General features: G+C 43.0%; 1 protein-coding gene across 10 annotated transcripts in view; it reads left to right on the top strand.

Annotated features, from left to right (window-relative positions):
- Positions 1–21256, top strand: part of MEF2A (myocyte enhancer factor 2A) — a 1032288-nt gene that overhangs the window by 195792 nt on the left and 815240 nt on the right. Inside the window, exon 1 of one of the 10 annotated variants that reach the window (XM_044078399.1) lies at positions 8098–8271. The exons of the other annotated variants lie outside the window; for them this stretch is intronic. The gene's annotated coding sequence lies outside the window, so the exon portion shown is untranslated. Of the gene's footprint in view, positions 1–8097; positions 8272–21256 lie in introns of those variants that run through there. 10 annotated transcript variants of the gene reach the window in all.

Below are 21256 nucleotides of genomic sequence, written 5' to 3' on the forward strand. Positions count from 1 at the left end.
TTGCCCAGCATAGGTAACAGCTGTTGCAGTGTTAACATCTTGAATTTTGGAATTTCCAGAAAGGTATTTAGAATGGACAAGTCCAGAATTGGTCTCAAGTATTTCCTTTCTTTGGCACTAAGAAAAGACGGGAATAAAACCCTGTGCCTCTTTCTGCAGAAGGTACTGCCTGTATTGCTTCCAACTGAAGCAGAGAAGAAATTTGAGTCTGTGCTTCCAGTCTTTGCTGACGAGGCACATCCGCATACCTTTGAAAGGAGGGAATGTGTGAAAATAAAATTTGTAGCCTCGATTTATTATGTCCAATACCCATTTGTCTTGGGTAACCAAATGCCAATTTCTTTTGAAAAGTCTCAGTTTTCCTCCTAGAGGGGCTGCCAGCAAGGCAGAGTCCGGCAGCTGAAGACACGGGTCATTGGGACTGTTTCGAAAGGACTGACCCCTGCCCTCCCAGCAGAAGGGGTAGAAGAACTCAAAGACCTAGAAGTAACAGGGCCCTGAGAGGAAGCCCTACCTCTACCTCGCCTCGACCTGCCCCTAGATTGACAATCCGAAGAGGGGAAAGACCATCCCTTAGCAGGCCAATTCCTACTGAACTTAGGGGGCTGAACCTGTAAAAATCCTTAACTGTCTGCATAGACTTAGCTTTTTCCTCCATTTTTTTCAAAAGTGATTCTACTGGAGGGCCAAAAAGAACATCAGATTGTAGAGGAGCATCCATAATTCGAGCCTTAACATGCTCTGACAAGGTCTGATCTTTAAGCCAAGCATGCCTACGAATAACTGAACTAGTAGCAGCCACCCTGGAAGAAGCCTGTAAAGCATCAAAACCACACTGCAAAGAATGCTTACCAACTTGGTCTGAAGCATGCACTAAATCCTGAAGCTCCTTACATTCAATACCTTCAGCTAAAGCATCCACTTTACATTTCAATTGGCCTAGCAAATAATTTTGATACCGGAGCATATGAAACTGACAATTTAAAGCTCTCATAGCCAAAGTCGAAGAGGTATACAGTTTTTTACCCCACCTATCCAGAGCCCTAGCATCCTTGTCCAGAGGAACTGGATTCCTAACCACAGAAGCCCTAACCCCTTTGGGGCCTTGAGTAATAGTTTCTGGATCAGCCCTAGGACTCTTATATAAGTACTTGTGAGCTTCCGGAACCCTGTAGTATCTATCTGGTTTAACCGGGGTAGGAGGCAGAGAATCTGGGTTAAGAGCAGCCTCAGAAAACACATCCTGAACAACATCCAGTACAGGGGGAATAGCCAAGGGCCTATGCTGAGGCAAAAACAGGAATTCTCTTAGTCTTTTACGAGAATCAGAATAATCCTGGCCCTCCCATTTGAAATGTACCCTCATGGAATGCAAAGTCTCAGAGAAAGAAAAATCTTCTGGAGGGGATGCAGAGGGAGTAGAGTCCTCAGCCTCCGAATCAGAATAAGGAGGGAAATCCTGAAGTTCTTCTACAGAGGAATCTGACTCATTGGAAGACTGAACCAAACCCTCCAACTCTGTCTCTACCCTGGGCCTCTTCACAGGGGGGGGGGCATAGAACCCCTAATTAAAGTAATCAAATCTTCAGCCATCTTTAACATGTGCTTCCTAGGAGCTGGACCCTGGGGACTAGCACCAGCAGGGGCAGACTTAGACTTAGAATGGGCTCTGCTATGAGAAGGAGGAGGCCTAACTACCCTATGAGGGGAGGGAACCACTGACATCAGAGAAGCACCCTCAGCCTGGCCTAACACAGGAGAAGCCACTTCCTGCAGTAACAAAGGCTCCCCTTGAGACTCAGGTAAACTTTCAGAAGGAGCCACTGAAGTAGCCAGTGGTACTACAGAACCGGCGTCCGGAGTTGTTTGGACCGCAAAGACTTTTCTTTGCGTTTCTTAGAAGAACCAGTCGTCGGAGAATCCGACGGCACATTATAATTACAACGTTTACCAAACACCAGCCTAGCACAGTCCAACCGACGTTTAATAGTACGCTTGTTAAAAGTAGCACAAAAGCGACACCCAACAACGTCGTGCTCAGGCCCCAAACAAGGAATGCAGAGTGAATGGTAATCCCTATGAGGAATCTGTTTCCCACAAGAAATACAGTTATTAACTTTTTCTGACATCCGTCAATACTGAGGCAAGAAAAAGACAAAAATGTCCCCAACGGGGTACTTAGCCCAACTTGGTCTCCGTTCTGAAACTCGAAAACCGACAATTCCAGAACGCCGAACGGCACTTGCAAATGCTGCTTCTGCTTAGGACCATGCTGCAAGAAAGACTGAGGTTATGGCGTCGGTCATGCGCATTTGTACTGACACGTACTGACGTCAGTCTCGGGCGCCGATGACCGACGCCGGTTCTAGCCCTTTGGTATTCGGGCCGATGGTGGACAGCGGAATACCCATATGTCAGGACTGCAGCAATGGGAGACGAAGAACATCCCAAAATTTAAGACTAAGTGGATTCTAAGCACTGTTTTTTTTTTTGGTTTAAAGTTAATTAAACTTGTACTTTTGATTTTATGTGGCCTTCATAATGTAGTTTAAGGTATTTGCAGTGCTGTAAAGTTGCTAATGCTTTTTAAATAAATGGTGTTGCTCACATATACCTACGTATTTATTTTCTAATTACTTTGATTATCTCCTGCTTATATACTGGACAAGTTAACAAGTCACTTTTCCTCTTTATGCTAGCGTATATCCCAGTAAAAGAAGCTAGCACGTTCCAGTGGGAAGAACACTTCATTCCACACGTTACTTCTCACAAGCCTTGCCACGTGAACTGTAAACAGAACGGTTGATCTGAATTCTTCACATATGTGAAACACATTAAATCACTGTAAATTTAGCTCTCATCCTGGAATAGATTATCCCTGTATTTTTGTACACGTTGTATGTGAAAACAGTGAAACCTAGGATGCTATAATGCTTAATATTATACTGAGGTTTTTATCACACTGCTGTGATTTTTGAGGATTTTGAGATCTCCCTGCCATGTCTTGATGTTGTTTCATCTGTCTGTTCAGCAGTCTTTCTGTGAACTTGTGCACGGACACAAGGAGACTGCTCGTATTGGCCTACTTCTCTGGCTCACTGAATCAATGATTCAGCCAGAGTGGGCCACCATTCTCTGAAAAAGGCCTCCCGTTTAATGAATATTCAGTTATGAGTGTAAAACCAAAGGAAAACACCATCTAAATGCTTTGGTGTCTTTGCTAATGTCCTGAAAAGTCAAAAAATCGTCTTTAAACCAGGGGCATTTTCATCCTTCTGTTGTCTGCTGTGGGAGTTGGAACAAACAATTAAAAATCATGACTGTCCCATGCAGAGTGGGAAGGGTGTGGGACCCTACACTGGCCAGAGTAAGACATAGACTCAGGATGTAAAATTGTGTGTAGTGACTATTAGTGAAAACTGCAGAATACATGTTCTCTACTATACTGGCTGAGAAAATTCCATTCTAAAACAATGTGAGATTCAATAGAGAAAAAGGATAGTGTGCGGCAGGAAAATATTGAAATGGAAAAAGTGAAAGATACTGAAGAATTCTGGGCCACTGAACTTCATGTAGACAATGTTATAAGGAGAAACCGTAACTGAGATTACGTTAATGACATTTGAGGGCAGGGTTGTTCTTTAAGTAGGTTAAAACTTTTGTACAAAACCATTGGCATGTTTCACTAACAGCAAATAAAAATAATGGGAAATGTTTTAATGATATCAAAGGGAGAGTTGACTAAAATGTGCTGTAGAATACTTCCAAAAGCTAAAATCTTTTTTTACTGCTGTACTTTTCTGTTTGGTTAACCACAAAATGACAATAGTGTGGTAATGGAGTGGGCTGAGTGTATACAGTTCAGTGAGCAAGCATGGTCTAAATAGAACTTGTAAATTAACAGAGTAGGTATTGCTTTAGCCACTGGAATTAACAATACCAGCTTCAAATTGTCAGTGGTTAACTGCAGTGTTGTGTCACTACGATTTCTTTATTTTTTTTAGCTGCTTTAAATACCATTCTTAACCATCCATCAAAATACAGTTAACATTGTTGGAAGAACATTGCTGTTTTCACACACTGCTGTATAGACCAGAACAGCATTTTCTCTTTTGCTAGTTTGTTTGATTACTTTGCTCCTAGAAAATGAACATTATAGTCATGTAGTGCATGGAGTGTGGTGGTTACACTCCAATATTTGGAAAAAGACAAACCAGTTAAGTGATCTGACCTTAACAGTTGTTAAGCAGCCACCTAGTGAAGATGTTAAGGTTGAATTTAGCATCAGGCAATAAAATCCGCCAGTGCTGTCCAGCAAATGACAGCAACAGAATATAGGTTCATAGGTGTGTACTAGGCTAATGGCCCTGGAGTCTTTACAAGCCTAGCCCATAGGATTACCCTGGCATCGTGCCACCCAACCTTAGTTCCCAGTGCCTTTGTTGAGTAGAGCCACTGGAGTGATCCCCGGGGTGAATTTTCTATTTCCCATCAACTCTTCAAGATTTCTGTTGAAGAGGGCTAGTGAGGTGCTCTGTTTGACATGTATGGGAAGTGTATTCCATAGCATGGGCAGTCTCTGGGTTATGAACCTGTCCCCCCAGCACATTCTGTTGATTGTGGTAATGAGGTTGAGGTCTCTGAAATGTGTGGTGCGGAGGGATTGGGATTTCTTTAGATGTACCATTTCTAACAGAGCTGGGTCAGACATGGCTTTGTAAGTCAAGCAGAGATGGCCTCTAAGTAGGGGATATGAGACAGAGAACAGTTGGAGTTTTTTGAGTCTGTCCATATAGGACAAGTGTTTTTGTGAGGTACTTATGCAGCCTCTCCAGTTGTTGCAGGTGTCTAGTGTGGTACATGCCAAATGGGGCATTGTACTTGATAATTGGCCTAATGAGGGAAGAGTAGAGGGAGACAATGACCTCTTTCTTCCTGGATGCAAAACCCTTAGTAATAAGATGTGCCACATAGAAGGACTTTATGACCGCAGTGGCAGTGTGGTGGTCAAAAGAGAGGTTGCTGTCAACCTGTGTTCCCAGATGTCTTATAATGCCTTCTGTGTTCAGTGGACTACCAGTGATGTGCTAATTCATGGGAACTGGGTTTTTCTCAATGGGGATGACACATTTTTTTGACATTGAGCTTAAGGCCATGGCTCTGACACCAGTCGTTGGTCTCAGTGAGGTCTTTCTGTAGGATGTCAGCTTCACTTGGGGAGTTAATAATGGCTTCCAACTTGCAATCGTCTGCAAACTTTGTCAGCCGGAGTCCCTTCGTGTTAGCCTGGACTTCTGAGAAGTAGATACAAAACAATAGATGACCCAGGACCGATCCCTGTGGGACTAAACTCGTGACTGGTCGGCAGTCTGATTTGGAGTCTGCTACTTTCACATTGTGGGTTCTATCTGTGAGTCAGTTTGAACCCACCTAGTGATATAGGGGTTGATGCCTAGCTTAGTGAGTTTTTCTATGATTCCTGAGTGGGGAATAGTATCAATGGCTTTGGCCAGATAAGGGTAGGCTGTATGAACCACCTTGCCTTCATCCACAGCTCTGGTGACTGACTCAAAGAAGTTGACCAAGTTGAGCAGGCATGATCTACCCTTCACAAAACCAAGCTGTGTGAGATCCAGAGTTTGGAGATTCCCTATATCCTTGTTTATTAGGTCCATGATGATGCGTTCCATAGCTTTGCATATCAGACTTGTCAGGCTAATGGGGTGATGGTTACAGGACCTGTAGTCGCTCCTCCTTTGTGGAGAGGGATGACTGTAGCAGTGTGCCATTCGATAGGGACAAAGCCTGAGGTAAGGCTGTGATTGAACATGCACACAGATGAGGTGCCAGTTCACTCTGTAGTTCATGTAGAACACAGCCAGGGGATATTGTCAGGTCCCATAGAAGCTGTATTCTTGCCCTTGGACAGTGATGTTTTAACCTGTGCAGCAGTAATACTGGGTACCTGGCAATATACTGGTATTGTGATTGGCCCTTTGGGGGCAGTAAAGTTGGCACTGAATCTGTCGGCCAGTATATTGGCAATATCTGTTGGCTTGGTGTAGGAGGTACCATTGTGCAGTACCTCATAGTAAATCTGGGTATTGCCATGGAGATTCATTACATAACTATAGAAGGCCTTGTGGTTGTCTTTACTATCTGCTGCAATTCTGTTTTCATAGCTAGCTCTAGAGGATTTGATGAGGGATCTCGCCATTTTGTTGAGGTGATAAGGGAGTGTTTCCAGTCTTGGGACTTCACCTTATTCCACATCAGTTTCCTCCTTCTCTTGCAGAGTTTGTTTATGGCAGGGGACCACCAGATTGGCTTTTTGGAGGAGGGCGTCTTTATTCTATTGGGTATGGCGATAGATTTGTTTCCACTAGCTGTTCGCACCAGTAATGTGTCCCCAACTTCCTCAAACAAACTTAGTTGCTAGAATAGTAGGATGTGCTAGCATCCATTTTCTAAAGGATACAAACTCCGAAACTCAAATGTGTGTCTTGACAGTGCTTGCTAAGTGTTTTACGTCTTTGAAAGCTGGGAAAACACTGACCAATTTTTTTTCCCATGTAACTAGTAGGACATGGAGCAGATAAAGCTTCATGCACTACAAGGAATTATGATTGTTTCAATGATCATAACCTTAAATCGTGTATTCTCGACATGAAATGTTTTGGCATCCATGTTTCAAACACATAATAAGCAAGTTATGATTGGCGACCCAATCCTCTGGAACTTGTGTATAAAAAAATTATATTGCTTAACTTCCCTGACAGAAAAACATGCCATCCTATCCTAGAGTATAGAAATTATTTCCTTAGTTCTAAAAATAGTTCAACTTTGTCTTGTTTCCTGTATGTTTATCAGTATTGAAGCTACTGATAGCTGTTAACCATTTAGTGGAAGAGGTAGGGATTAGTATGTGCAGTCAGTCTGAGATTATTAACTGTCAGATGTGTTTTGTTTCCTAATACAACAGATAGTGTTTGTTTTACTGAGTAATTAAGCAGGACTCTTTTTGTTGATCATATACCCAACCTTCTGAAGCCAGTTTACCAATATGCTGTGTTTATAAGTTTAGGGTGTGCAGTATGGGTCATGTGTTTTGAATCACTGTGTCTGCAGAGCTGCATTATGAAAATGGAGAATGGAGTGGGAAAATGAGACAGAGGAAGAGAAAAGCAATGTTTAGTTCAGCTGTGCATCCAAATAGTGTAAATGATAAGGACTTCTTTAGTCATGTTGTATTTTTGTAACAATTACCCTTCGAAATGTTCATCTCATGAAGATCAAGTAGATGCAATGGTTCACTCAAATTCTAAAATGTCTTGTGTTTCAAACAAAGGTGTGTGGTGTAGAGTAGGGCTTTCCAGTCTACAGCCATGTGGCAGTATAGTCAGTAAATGTTACAATTATAATGAAAGTGTTTTACTGAAGCATGAAGATGGAGGTGAGTATGAAAGTGAGAATGCTTCATAATCTTGTCCGATTTACCTGGTATTAAATCCCTTCTCTCCTTTGTGTCTGCTTGCTGGAAAACGTTTGTTTTGTGATCTTAAATTTGAACATAAAACCAAGCTCTTAGTTTGACTGAAGAATTACTTTTTTTTGAAAGCTGAGCTAATTTTTTTCATTTGGGCTAATTCGAGGACCACTGTTACTAGTTTTCCAAAAGATTTTATGAACTTTTGCTGATTTGTCACTGTGAATTCACCAGACAATTTTACTTATGAGTAGGGCACTACAAAGTCAAAAGGAACATAACTTCATACTCCAGCTTTTGTGGATTTTGGCTAGTAGTAACAGGGTTGTATTTCTCCTGATTATGCCTCATATATTGTGTCTGATTTTAAATGTGATGGTTTCAGAATTTAATATCTGATATAATTTCAGATTATGGTTTTAGAAGAACAGTTCTAATTTCCACTACAGTGCACTTTTACATCTCTTGGGTATTTCAGCAATGTTCTGACACAGCAGTTAAATGTCCATTTCAGCAAGGTAGAAGTAAACCCCTCTATTTCCTTACAGAGATTTTTCTTCTTACCTCAAGACGCATCAGAATCAGACTGTCCTTCTGTGAACACAGCAGGTGCTTTATAGATCACAAGGAGCTCAGTGATTAATCACTTCACGTTGTCTCTCTCTTTACTGTCAAGATGCTGATAACATGGCTGTGCGATTGCTGTACATGATTGTAAAGCCTGGTGATGACCAGCTGAAATCCAAATAGATTAGGTCAGACATTTTGCATATCATACATTACAGGTAAGCCATATAAGATTTAGAAAGTGTTTTACCAATCATCACCATTTCAGGTACCTGAATTAACTGGGGTGGAAATGGGAGTAAGTGAATTTTATAAAATAAATAAATCAGTACTTAAAAGTACATTTCTAGTTATGTTTGCATTTTGATTTTAGTGCATATATTTATTAAGAATATAAAGGCTAATAATTCCTGTGGGAGTGCAGGGCTAGGCTTTTTAAGATCCTCACAGATCAATACCCTAGTTGTTATCAATGAACATATATAGTTACAGTCATTATTTTGAAGTCAATCCTTATGAAAAGCTTCAAACCATATCAAGTACAGCTGCTGATAAATAGCTATGCATTGTGTGTCTGTGATCATCTGTGGCCATTTTGTATAAGATCAAAGTCAAAGTAAACTTTATTGTCATTCAGAAATCACACAAGTGCAAAAACTGAATGTAATTCTGTGTCTCTGGACTCAATGTGCAGACAACATATAAACTATTTTCACAGACATTTCCATATAACACCTAGCTGTTACATCACAGACATGCAGGTAGACTAATATTGCACATAATTAGAAACACATTTTAACCTTTTTTGCAGTGAACACTTACTTGCATGAGACTTTAGTGTTGCACAGGTATTTGGTTAAGACATTGCGTTGATCCTTGCACAAAGAGACATTTGAGTATTGCACTGTGAACATTAGAGTATTGCACTATAGACCTTAGAGTATTGCATTATGGTTAATTTACTAATTCACAACATGTATTACACTGAAAGAAGAGAGTGGCGGCCACGGTGGTGCAGCGGTTAGCATTGATGCCTCACAGCAAGAGGTTCTGTGGTTCGATTCTTGGCTTGGGTGCCTTCTGTGCGGAGTTTGCATGTCCTCCCTGTGGTCACATGGGTTTCCTCCGGGTGCTCCGATTTCCTCCCACATCCCAAAGACATGCTGTAGGTGGATTGGACACTCTAAATTGGCCCTAGGTATGAGTGCGTGCATGTGTGTGCCTTCTGTGGAAGGTTGGGCCCCGGGCTGGCAACTTGACACCGTAAAACTCCACTGCCAATCATGAGCAGACAGGTGATCCGCTGTGACGACCCCTAACTGGGAAAAGCCAAAAGAAGAAGAAGAATTACACTGAAAGAAGAGATATTTTACTGCATTGCTACTGCCCTTGATGGCCTGTAAGTTACAGTCATGGTGAATATTGCACTAAGTATTAGATGAGACTGGTAACCAGGTTATGCACAATTTGAGACAGTTTCTACTGACCCAGGTGGCCCTCATGGAGTGTAGTAGTTACTAGAGTTCAGCACCCTGATGACATTAGGGAAGAAGCTGATGTTCATCGTGTTTCACTGTTGCAGTCATGACTGTAGGTTTCTCCCCTGCCGGCAGGCAGTCCTCGGTCGGCCAGAATCCCAAAGTCTGGGTCCAGCGTCGGCTGTTCAGCCATGCTCCCTGACGTCAGAGTGCCAGGAGTACAAAGCTGACAGCCGATGCCATGTTCTCCAGTCTTTCTTGCTGTGCGGTGATAGCAGTTCGCATTTACCGGTCGGCTGACTCCTGACAATTTTTGCTAAACGTACTTCAGTCCGAAGATTTTTCTTCTCCTATTCAAAGCTAAGTACCCCGTTGGGGAAACTTTTTTTCTTGCTCCAGTCCGATGTCAGAAAAAGTTAATAATTGTATTTCATGTGGGAAGCAAATACCTCATAAGGATTTTCATTCTTACTGTATTCCTTGCTTAGGCCCTGACCACGACGTAGCTAGTTGTCGGTTTTGTGCTAGATTTAATCAACGTACGATTAAAAGAAGGTACGATTTTGCATTTCATTACTTCGATAGGCGCTTTAATTACAAAATGTCGTCGGATTCGGTTCCGGCCACCGGAGTTCACAAACGACGCAAGGATAAAGACAGGCCTCCGAGGTCCAAATCAGACGATGTTGTACAAGCAGAGCCAGCTTCAGGTTTGGCCGTCGTCAGCGAGGTGCTTTTGCAGCCCCTGTCGTCGGCCATTTTGGAACCGATGGCCGAAACGGACTCCCACGAAGAGCCATCTAGGCTTTTGAATATTTCTGTTGCAGGACCTTCGGACAATGCTCCTTCGGATGGGTCCGAAGCCGCTGTGCAGGTACCATCTTCCGAAGGGGTTTTCAGGCCTACTCAGCTTCTAATAAAGGCAAAGCCAAAGACAAAGGCAAAGACTCCTTCCAAATCAAAGACTACAGCTCAGGCCTCTTCTGATCCGGCACCCAAGTCTCAGAAACAGTTACTTAAGATGGCGGAGGACTTACTTACTATGATTAGGGGTTCACATCCCCCTCCAGATAAAAGGCCAAGGCAGGAAGTGTATTATGACTCCTCTGATCAGGCTTCTGTTTCTTCAGTTTCTTCTTCTGACCAGGAATATTCTTTCCCTCCTTATGAGGATTCTGATGCTGAGGAATCCATTCCTTCAGCTTCTCCCCCTAAGGATTTCTCTTTTGGGGAAACTTTACATGAAATGAGGGAACATTTTCACTGGGAAGGACAGGAGTACTCGGAATCTAAGAAAAGACTTAGGATTTTCTTCTTCTTCCCCAACATAGACCCCTGGCTATCCCTCCTATTTTGGATATTGTGAATGATGCTTTTTCGGAGGCTAACTTAACTCCGGACTCTTTTCCTCCAGCTCCTGTTAAGCCAGACAGATATTATAGGGTTCCTGATTCCCACCAGTTTTTATACAAGAATCCTACTGCTGATCCTGAAACCATTTCTCAGGTTCCTAAGGGGGTTAAGGCCGCTACTGCTAAAAACCCCATTCCCACTGAGAAGGATTCCAGATCTTTAGAAAGATGGGGCAAAAAAGTGTACACTTCTGCTACTTTATCTATTAGGGCTTTAAACTATCAATTTCATATGCTGAGATACCAGCAGTTTCTTCTGTCTATTTTGAAAGAAAAGCTAACTTCCATTTCTGCCTGTGCAGATGATAAGGAATTACATGACTTAATGCATGCCACTGAACAAGTTGGGAAGCATGGCTTACACTGTGGATTTGATGCATTGGAGGCTTCTTGTAGGGCTGCTGCCTCTGGTACAGTCATTAGAAGGCATGCTTGGTTGAAGGAACAAAACTTGCCAGATCAAGTAAAAGCTAAGTTATTGGATTTTCCTGTTGAGCATAATGTTTTGTTTGGACCTAAGGCTGAAGAGGTGATAAAGAAGATGGAGGACAAGGCAAAATCCATGCAAACGGTTAAAGATTTCTTACAAGTACAGCCACCCAGATTTAGTAGGAATTGGTCTACAAAAAATTGGTCCTTTCCCAATTCAGACAGGCCTCAGAGGGGTAGATACAGACGCTCCCGAGGAAGGCCTCAAACGCAAGCCTCTTATAGACCAAGACAGTGGACTGCTTCCACCCCTAGGGGAGGAGAGGACAGGTCGCAAGCTCATAGAAAACAGGCTCAATGACTCCCTCTGTTGGGCTGCAGGAACTTCTTGCCTGGAAGCCCCATTCGGAGGAAAACTTTCTTTTTCACCTAAATTGGACTCAGATAACCCAAGACAAGTGGGTTCTGGATGTGGTTTCAAGAGGTTACAAATTCCATTTTCATACCCTACCAAGACCAAGCGGATGGCCGGATCTTCCAAAACATCAATGGTTAGAGGCCTTAAACCAGGTGGAGGCTCTCTCTTGGCTATGAAAGCCATAGAACCGGTTCCACTTTCAGAGATGGGACAAGGTTTTTACTCAAGGCTCTTTCTAGTCCCCAGAAAGCAAAATTCATGGAGACCCATTCTGGATCTGTCAGTCTTGAACACTTTTTTCTCGAGATACCAAAATTCAAGATGCTTACTCTACAGCAGCTACTTCCAATGCTGACCAAAAATGCATGGATGGTAACTTTGGATTTAAAGGAGGCATATTTACACATTCCCATCAGACAGGAATGCAGAAAATACCTCAGGTTCAGGGCCGGATCGAGGCACTATCAATTCTCTGCGCTGCCCTTTGGATTGTCTGCTGCGCCCAGGGTCTTCACCAAATGCCTGGCTCCAGTAGTAGCTTTTTGCAGACTCAAGGGAATTCAAATTTACCCTTATCTGGACGATTGTCTAATTTAGGCAGACAGCAAGGATGTCTTACTCCAGCATCTAGAATTTGTTCAGAACCTTCTCAAGTTCCTGGGATTCTCTGTAAACATAAAAAAGTCAAATTTGACACCCTCACAACAGATCATTTTTCTGGGTGCTCTTCTAAACACCACAACCCAGATGGCATTTCTGACATCCGAAAAACAATTACAGCTGGCTTCAACTTTCAAAACCTTGGCAATTTTAACTCGGCTTTCTGCAAGGAAATTCCTGCAGGCTTTGGGTTACATGGCCTCCTGCATCCTTCTCGTACCGTATGCAAGACTACATATGAGGAAAATTCAGTGGTGCCTAAAAAGTGTATGGTCTCAACATTGCCACAGTTTAGACATACAGATCACCGTCCTGCCTTGTCTCCAAAAGGAATTCCTTTGGTGGTCCAAGGCATGTACTCTAAACATAGGAAACCCCTTCAGTCTGCCTCCAGCCACTCAGATATTAACCACGGATGCTTCAGATTATGCATGGGGAGCCCATTTTCAGGGCAACTGTCTGCAGGGCCTTTGGACAAAGGATCAGAAGCTCCTGCATATCAATTTAAAGGAAATGTTAGCCGTACAGAACGCTCTATTGGCTTTCAGGAATCTTCTACAACCAGGACAGCTACTGATACGGACAGACAACACCACAGTTATGTGGTACATAAACAAGCAAGGGGGATCTCATTCCTATCCCCTTTGCAGACTAGCCATGAATCTATGGAACACAGCTCTAGCTTGCAAACTGGACCTTCAAGCTCAGTTTCTACCAGGGAGGCAAAACTTCCTGGCAGACAGTCTGAGCAGAAACCTGTCTGATCCACATGAATGGATGCTGGACACCGAAATATTCAGGATGATTACAGCAGTCTGGGGATGTCCTCACATAGACCTCTTTGCATCCCACCTCAATCATCAGCTACAGATTTTTTGCACCAGGACTTTCCACGAACTAGCTTGGAAAGTGGATGCACCATCATTCAGTTGGAGAAACTTCTCGGGGTATGCCTTCCCGCCTCTACCTCTTATTCCACGGGTGTTATTAAAGATCAAACAGGACAAGCCCAAGATGATAATTTTGTTGGCCCCAAATTGGCCTCGACAATTTTGGTACCTGAAAAACCTTTGCCTGGAGCCCCCTTGGGTATTACCACAGACTCCGAACCTTCTGTCCCAACACCAGGGTCAAGTTCTGCACTCCCATGTCAAAACTCTCAGCCTGGTGGCCTGGTTAATCCAGGGTCTTTGATTCATTCTCTCCTACCCAAGCAGGTTATGGATGTCATTTTAGAAGCCAGATGTCCTAGCACTAGAAAATCTTATGCAGGAAAATGGAAAAGATTTTGCTCCTGGATGCAGGCTCAGGATTCAGATCCTCTTATTCCTAACATTCCTCTGATTTTACTTTACCTGACAGACCTCTTACATAAGGGTCTCTTTCTCTTCCATAAAGATCCATGCTTCTGCTATTTCTGCTCATTATAATACAGACCCTCCTATCTTTTCCCATCAGCTCATGAGACAGTTTCTCAGAGGAGCTAAGAACTTAAGGCCCCCTAGATCTCCTCCCATTCCTGCTTGGGATCTCAACTATGTTTTGGAAAAACTCACCTTACCTCCTTTTGAGCCTGCTGCCACTTCTGACATCAAATTTTTATCTTGGAAGACAGCCATTCTGTTAGCTCTGACCTCTGCCAGGAGAGTTTCGGAGTTGCAAGCTCTCATGGCTGTGGAACCTTATATTATTTTTCATCAAGACAGGGTGTCTTTAAGGACTAATCCTACTTTCATGCCTAAGGTGGTTTCCAAAGTGGCTTTAAATCAAACTATTCACTTGCCAACTTTTTTCCCCAGTCCTCAAAATAAGGGGGAAAGGATCTTGCATTCCTTGGATGTACACAGGCAACTACGTTTTTACCTGGACAGAACCAAGGACATCAGGAAATCAGAGCAATTGTTTGTTTCTTATGCTTCAAGTTCCCAAGGTAAAGCCATTTCAAAACAGACCATTTCTAAATGGATTGCTCATGGAATCAGATTTTGTTATTCACACCATGGAAAGCAAATCCCATGGAGTATAAGGACTCACACTACCAGAGCTGCTGCTACTTCAGCTGCCTTCCTCAGGGGAGTTCCTACCAAATACATTTTGGAAGCTGCAACTTGGAGTTCAGTGCATACTTTTTCCAAGCACTACAATTTACCTCTCTACTCTAAGTCTAGGGCAGGCTTTGCTTCTGCTGTCTTGCAGGGCCTTTTAGCCGCCCCCTCTTCTTTATGACCACCTCCCTTTTATTCTGCTTTGGGATTCAACCCTACAGTCATGACTGCAACAGTGAAACACGATGAACATAGTACAGTTGTGTACACTTACCATAAATGTAGATGTTCGAGTGTCTTCACTGTTGCAGTCTGGGTTTCCCTCCCTCCTGTCCCCTCTTATTTTTTCTTTTGTGTGGTTCCCTTCTTCACCCTTCTTTTGAGGTGTATTTGCAAAGGGTATGGGATCTTACTCATTTTGGAGCACCTGACATCTGGGGCAAGAAAAACTGGAGAACATGGCGTCGGCTGTCAGCTTTGTACTCCTGGCGTTCTGACGTCAGGGAGCATGGCTGAACAGCTGATGCCGGACCTAGACTTTGGGATTCTGGCCGACCGAGAACTGCCTGCCGGCAGGGGAGAACCCTACAGTCATGACTGCAACAGGGAAGACACTCGAACATCTACATTTATGGTAAGTGTACACAACTGTACTTTCCTAAATCTCGTTTTGCAATGTATGCTTTGGAAGCACTTTCCGGATGATAGATGCAGGAACAGTCTTCATAATATTTAATAATAAGATCATCATAATCATCTTAAGATGCTTCATTTTTACAGTCTTGGCAGTATTTCCTTTCTCTGCAGCTGGGGTCTTTATTTGTAAATATCTTTTTTTATGTATTTCTACTTAAAAAATAAATTGAGTCAAAGCTATAGACAAATTTATTTTTTTAGAGTAAACAGTGATGTGTTCTAAACCATTCATACAGACATATAAGAAGACTGCCCAAGAGAGAGCAAGCAGAGCAGGTACACTGTTTTTTGTAGCGCATAAATCTGGAGTTTGGGAAAGCACCCAGCACATCAGAAACAAGTTACAGACATTTTGATCAGCAGTTTGGGGTAGCTGTTGTCTTTAACAGTGAGAATTTCCCAGCTCATAAATAACAGTTATTGGACAGAGTTGCCTATCAACAATTGAGAGTCTGTGTAGAAAGAATGTAGTTTCAGAGGATACCATGTCTATGAATATGTGCTAGAGTCTTTTTCTTCTTTTGGCTTTTCTCGGTTAGGGGCCGTCACAGTGGTTCACCTGTCCACTCATGATTGGCAGTGGAGTTTTACAGTGTCGAGTATAAATTCAGAATCTGGAACTGCCTTCTTGGTAAACCACAGGTACAGGGTTGGCTTTCAGTGATGCTTTCTCAAGTTTGAGTTCCAGGGTGTAAACACCTGCTGGGATTTCTGATCAACTACTGTATTCTCTGCTCTGTTAATCCTGAAAGAATTATAGTTATGGTGGCCCAGGAACAATGTCATGTCTGAACTGGAAATCTAAATATAATAGAGATGGAAATCATTCTTATAGATGATTTTTGTGTTTTGCTTTGAAGCATAGCCGCCTATTTTGAGCATTTTCTGGCTTGTTAAATTTGATTTCTGCATTAGTAACTGTATTTAGAGCACAACCTAGAGCTGTTTACTGAATTTCCTGTTTGCACTTATTTTTAAAATTGTTTTTTTCTCAAAACTTGCATTTTATCTGTCTTTGGCCTAGCACTCTTGTGTGGGGTCATTTACTGCACTGTTATAACTTGTTGATACTTGTTAACCTCTGCTATCTCTGAAAAACAAAAACAAAAAATCTTGCTTTTTTCCCACTTTTCTGAGATTTAAAAAAGTTCAGTTACAGGCTTGCTGTTCTTGAACTGTTTGTAAGTTTCTGTGAGGCCGTTTTTTGCTAAAGGAAAGTCTCTCTGTTGATCAGTGGCAGTGAAAAACATTGAGCAGCCTGCCTGCCCCTGTGGGAGTGGTTACTGACTTGAAAGTGTAATTTTATTGGTCATTTTGGGTAATTTCCAAAACTCCTTCATATTCCTCTCTTAAAACCCTCTTTTGCGCGGTTTTGCGAGTTTTTGAGCATAGCGCAACAACGGGCAGCGCCACCTAATTGGGTTTAAACTATTCCTGGCTCCACAAAGTCTGCTCTTCACTTTTTCCCTTAGAACTGCTCTATCTCTCAATTTAAACACCATATTCTCATTCTAAGTCCCTTGACTGGTCCAATTAAGTAATCCTACAAGTTAGCACTATTAAACCATAAGCACTACTTACTCTTATACTCTCTACGATTACCCTGTCCTCTATTGGTCTGTCTTAAATTCAGTTTCCCTGTTACTCTAGCATGTCCAAAGGTCAGCCAATGGTTTCCTCTCTAGTCCAGCTGGTGAATCTGGGAATTTTGAAGCAATGTTACAACTGTCTCATGTACACGGACAACCCTCTCCTCCTCCAAACAGGTTCAAATATATGTGAGAGATGCAACTATTTAGCCAAACTGGAGGCTGAGCTCTCTCATCTCAAAACTGGTGTAACCAGTCAGGAGGAGAAGGTAACCTCACACAACACAATTCCAGTATCACATAGTCCCACCACATCAGCGAACCAAACACATAAATACACAAAACATACTGGAGGCTCTAAATAAAAATCTACCTAAGCAACAGAGACCTCCAAAGCAGACATCCAAGCAAACGCTACCTCAAAACAAAACACACACAACACATAACCCACAAAGTCAGTGTGCCAAGCAGCCACAGCCCTTAAGGCTGAATAACACACCTGATACTCTTGTTATAGGTGACTCTATTGTCAGACACACTGACGTCCCGCTCACCAGGCTGAATAAAGAGAAGGTCACGGTGAGCTGCCTGTCGGGTGCTAGGATCCGACACATAACGCAAGCACTCAGGTCACTCCAAAGCAAATGCAAATATGACTCAGTCATTGTACATGCTGGTGTGAATGACCTGAGTCGTACCTCCCTGGACTACATGAAAAGAGACATAGAGGAGCTCTCTGATCATGTAGCCCAGGCTGGTATGACCCTGACCTTGAGCAGCATCTTACCCTCACCTAGAATGATGCCACAGTACAAAGACAAAATGATCGATTTTATCAATTGGCTAAAATTTTGGTGTCATTCAAAGGGGATCCAGTGTCTGTCAGCCTGGGATGACATGCTTGACAAGCCACGTTGCTTCGCTAGGGAAGGCTTGCACCTGTCACCTCTGGGCTTTCGAATATTGGCAAAGGCTCTTGCCACCCCCATAGTGCCTTTTTTAGGCAAGGCTCAAAAGTCAAACCCACCCCCATAGACAGCACAAGGAACAAGAAACCAAGGGTAATGCTGCTAAACACTAGAAGTCTTAACCTCAAGATGCACGCACTCGAAGCTCTCCTCAGTATGGAGAACATCGATATCTGTGCAGTGACAGAAACCTGGTTCAAGGCTCCAGAGAGCACCCCAGCACTACCAGGCTATACCTCGTATCACACTTTTCGGCCCCAAAACCCGGACCGAACCACAAAAGGAGGGGGAGTTTCCATATTTATCAAGGATATCCACACCTCCAGGTTAGTGGCATTGCACGAAGTATCGGAGACGATCCATGTGCATCTAACAGTGGGCAAGACTGCTTTTCAGTTTATAGCATCCTACAGACCACCCTCTCAAAGTCAGGAATCCCATTCGGCTTTCCTGAAAACATTGGAGAACATGAAGATCTCTCCGAACACCATTATATTGGGCGACTTCAACTACCCAAACATTGACTGGGAGCACTACTCAAGCCCCAGCACCCTTAGCCCAAAGATTCCTGGAAATTATAAACTCAAATGCTATGGAACAACTAGTCACCACTCCCACAAGAGGGAACAACATACTAGACCTGATCATTACCAACATGGGGACTCTATGCTCCACACCAGAATTATATCCCTCATTGGTAAGATCAGACCATAAATTAATTTCACTGGATGTCCACATCCCGACCCCACCCCCAGCCCAGAAAACCACAGTGAAAAACTTCTCAAAAGCGAACTTCTCACTTCTCAAAACCGAAGTGGAATCCTTCAAGGCCCCAGGGCCAGTGGAAACTACAGCCCAAACTGCAGAATCCTATATAAATGCATTCTACGGACATCTCCAGGAATGCATGGATCATGCTATCCCAAACAAAACCAAGACCCAATCATCCAAAGGCAGGCGTCCAGTCTGGTGGACCCCTGCCATAAATAAACTGTACAACAGAAGGAGGAAGCTACTACATGATAGAGCAAAATCCCTAATAGGGAAGGCATCTCTGATCAGTACTAGCAAAAAATTACGATCCCTCATAAAATCCTCCATGGCCAGCTTTGAGAAAAAAATTGCACAGGACACCAAAGACAATCATAAGGCTTTTTTCAGTTATGTTAGAAACCTGGGATGCAACTCCCAAACTTGTTCTGAGTTGATTCTAAACAACAAAAAATACACTGAACCCACAGACATCGACAATATCCTGGCAGACAGGTTCAGTGCAAACTTCTCCACCCCCTTCCCCCCAAAAGAGCAAGTATCTATCCCGGCAGAGGGCTACCTCCCAAACATCTCAGATGCTCAGGTGAAGGCTGCCCTCTCCAAAGCAAAAAACACTGCTTCCATGGGACCAGATGGCGTCCCAGGTTGCGTCCTACATGAACTACAAGAGGAACTAATCCCTGAAATAAAACAGCTATACAATCTCAGCCTCACTACAGGATATGTGCCCACAGAATGGCGTACAGCAACAGTGGTCCCACGCCACAAAGGTGGAGCCTCTACGGACCCTGGAAACTATCGCCCCATAAGCCTGACTAGCTTAGTCAAGTTTATGGAGAGGATCATCATGGAGCTCATAAACAAAGACATTGGGGACCTACAGACACTAGATCCTACTCAGTTCGGCTTTGTCAAGGGCAGATCCTGCCTTTTGAACCTGGTTGACTTCTTTGAAACAGTCACCAAAGCCATAGATGAAGGGAAAGTAGTCCACACAGCCTATCTGGACCTTGTAAAGGCATTTGACACAATACCCCACTCGGGCATCATAGATGAGCTATCCAGCTTAAATATAAACCCCTATGTCACAAGATGAGTCGCAAACTGGCTCAAAGACAGAACACACAGAGTGAGAGTTGCTGGAGCCATGTCAGACTCGAAACCGGTCACAAGTGGCGTCCCACAGGGTTCTGTCCTGGGACCACTCTTGTTCGGTATATACTTTTCCGAGGTACAGGCAAACGTGGGAGGACTATGGCTCACCAAGTTCGCAGACGACTGCAAACTGCCATAATCAACTCTCCAGCTGACACAAACATCCTTCAAAAAGGTCTCACAGAGACAGATAACTGGTGCCAGCGCCATGGTTTAAAGCTAAATGCCAAAAAATGTATAGTCATACCCTTTGGCAAAAACAATGTGCCCACAAATTACCACATAGGCGGAAACCCATTAAGTACAGAGAAAGTTATTAGGGACCTGGGGACCCAAGTTGATAGCAATCTCTCCTTTGAAAACCACATTGCCAAAGTGGTTAGAAAGACCTTCTACATAGCCCACCTCATCACGAAGGGTTTCACATCTAGATCAAGAGAGGTAATCGTGCCCCTTTATTCATCCCTCATCAGGCCCATCATAGAATACAAATGCCCCTTTTGGGATGTACCTTACCCGACACCTGCAGCAATTAGAAAGACCCCAAAAGTATCTCACCAAGAGGATCAAGGGTCTCAAACAGATGCCATATGCTGCTCGGTTAAAAAAACTCCAGCTCTACTCAGTTGCATACCGCCTACTTCGAGGCGATCTATGCCTGACGTACAAAGCTATGTCAAATCCAGAATTAATGGATATGCTCCACCTCGGTAAATCTAAATCCCTTAGAGCCACACGCTCGAGGGACTTGAACCTCAGCACAGAAATAAATAGAACGTGCTGGAGGGACAGGTTCATAACCCAGAGGCTCCCTTCACTCTGGAATAGAATTCCAGTTCATGTGAGGCAGAGCACCTCACTGAATCTCTTCAAGAAGAATCTCGATAAGTGGATGGGGGATCGTAGGTTTGTCCCAGGGATTACTCCCATGTCACTGTTAGACAGAGGCACAGTAAACTAAACCTTAAAAAGGGCACAGTATACTCAAATCAAGGGGTGGCGTAAGCCATACAGAATCGGGCTAGGCTTATAATTGCCCCAGGGCAGATAGCCTAGTATGAACCTATGAACCTATAAGCTTACCTTCCAGTTTTTTTATAGTTTTTATTTTTTGCTTGCATATTTTTTAATGATGTTTAACTGTTTATTACTTTTACTTTGTAATTTTGTTCTGCTGTCAGACATTTATTTTTCTCCCAGGCATTTGTTTCTTCATTGTTAACTTATAGTATTTTTCAGCTACTCACTTTTCAAACCCAAATCACTATTGAAAACATTTTCTTTTCTCAGCTGGCCTCCAATACTGTTAGCTCCATAGTCGTACCTCTCAATATCTTAGCGCAAGAAATCTGAATAAAGCTTAAAATAACGGGGGGGGGGGGCACAAACATAGGGACAGATTTAAAAAAACTGCTCTCATAAACTTAGAATATTGCTAGAATAACAGGCTTTGTGTTTGCATGCAATTTCTGAAATATGCTAATGTCAGTCTGCAGTGATTTGCCAGAACATCACAAATGTTTTGAGGAACAGATGAAAAATATGAGGCGGAAAATCTGGACAGTTTAGTGGTATGTCC

This window comes from Protopterus annectens, chromosome 7.part0 (assembly GCF_019279795.1).
Source record: "Protopterus annectens isolate FY-2018-M chromosome 7.part0, PAN1.0, whole genome shotgun sequence".
Taxonomy (NCBI): Eukaryota; Metazoa; Chordata; order Ceratodontiformes; family Protopteridae; genus Protopterus; species Protopterus annectens.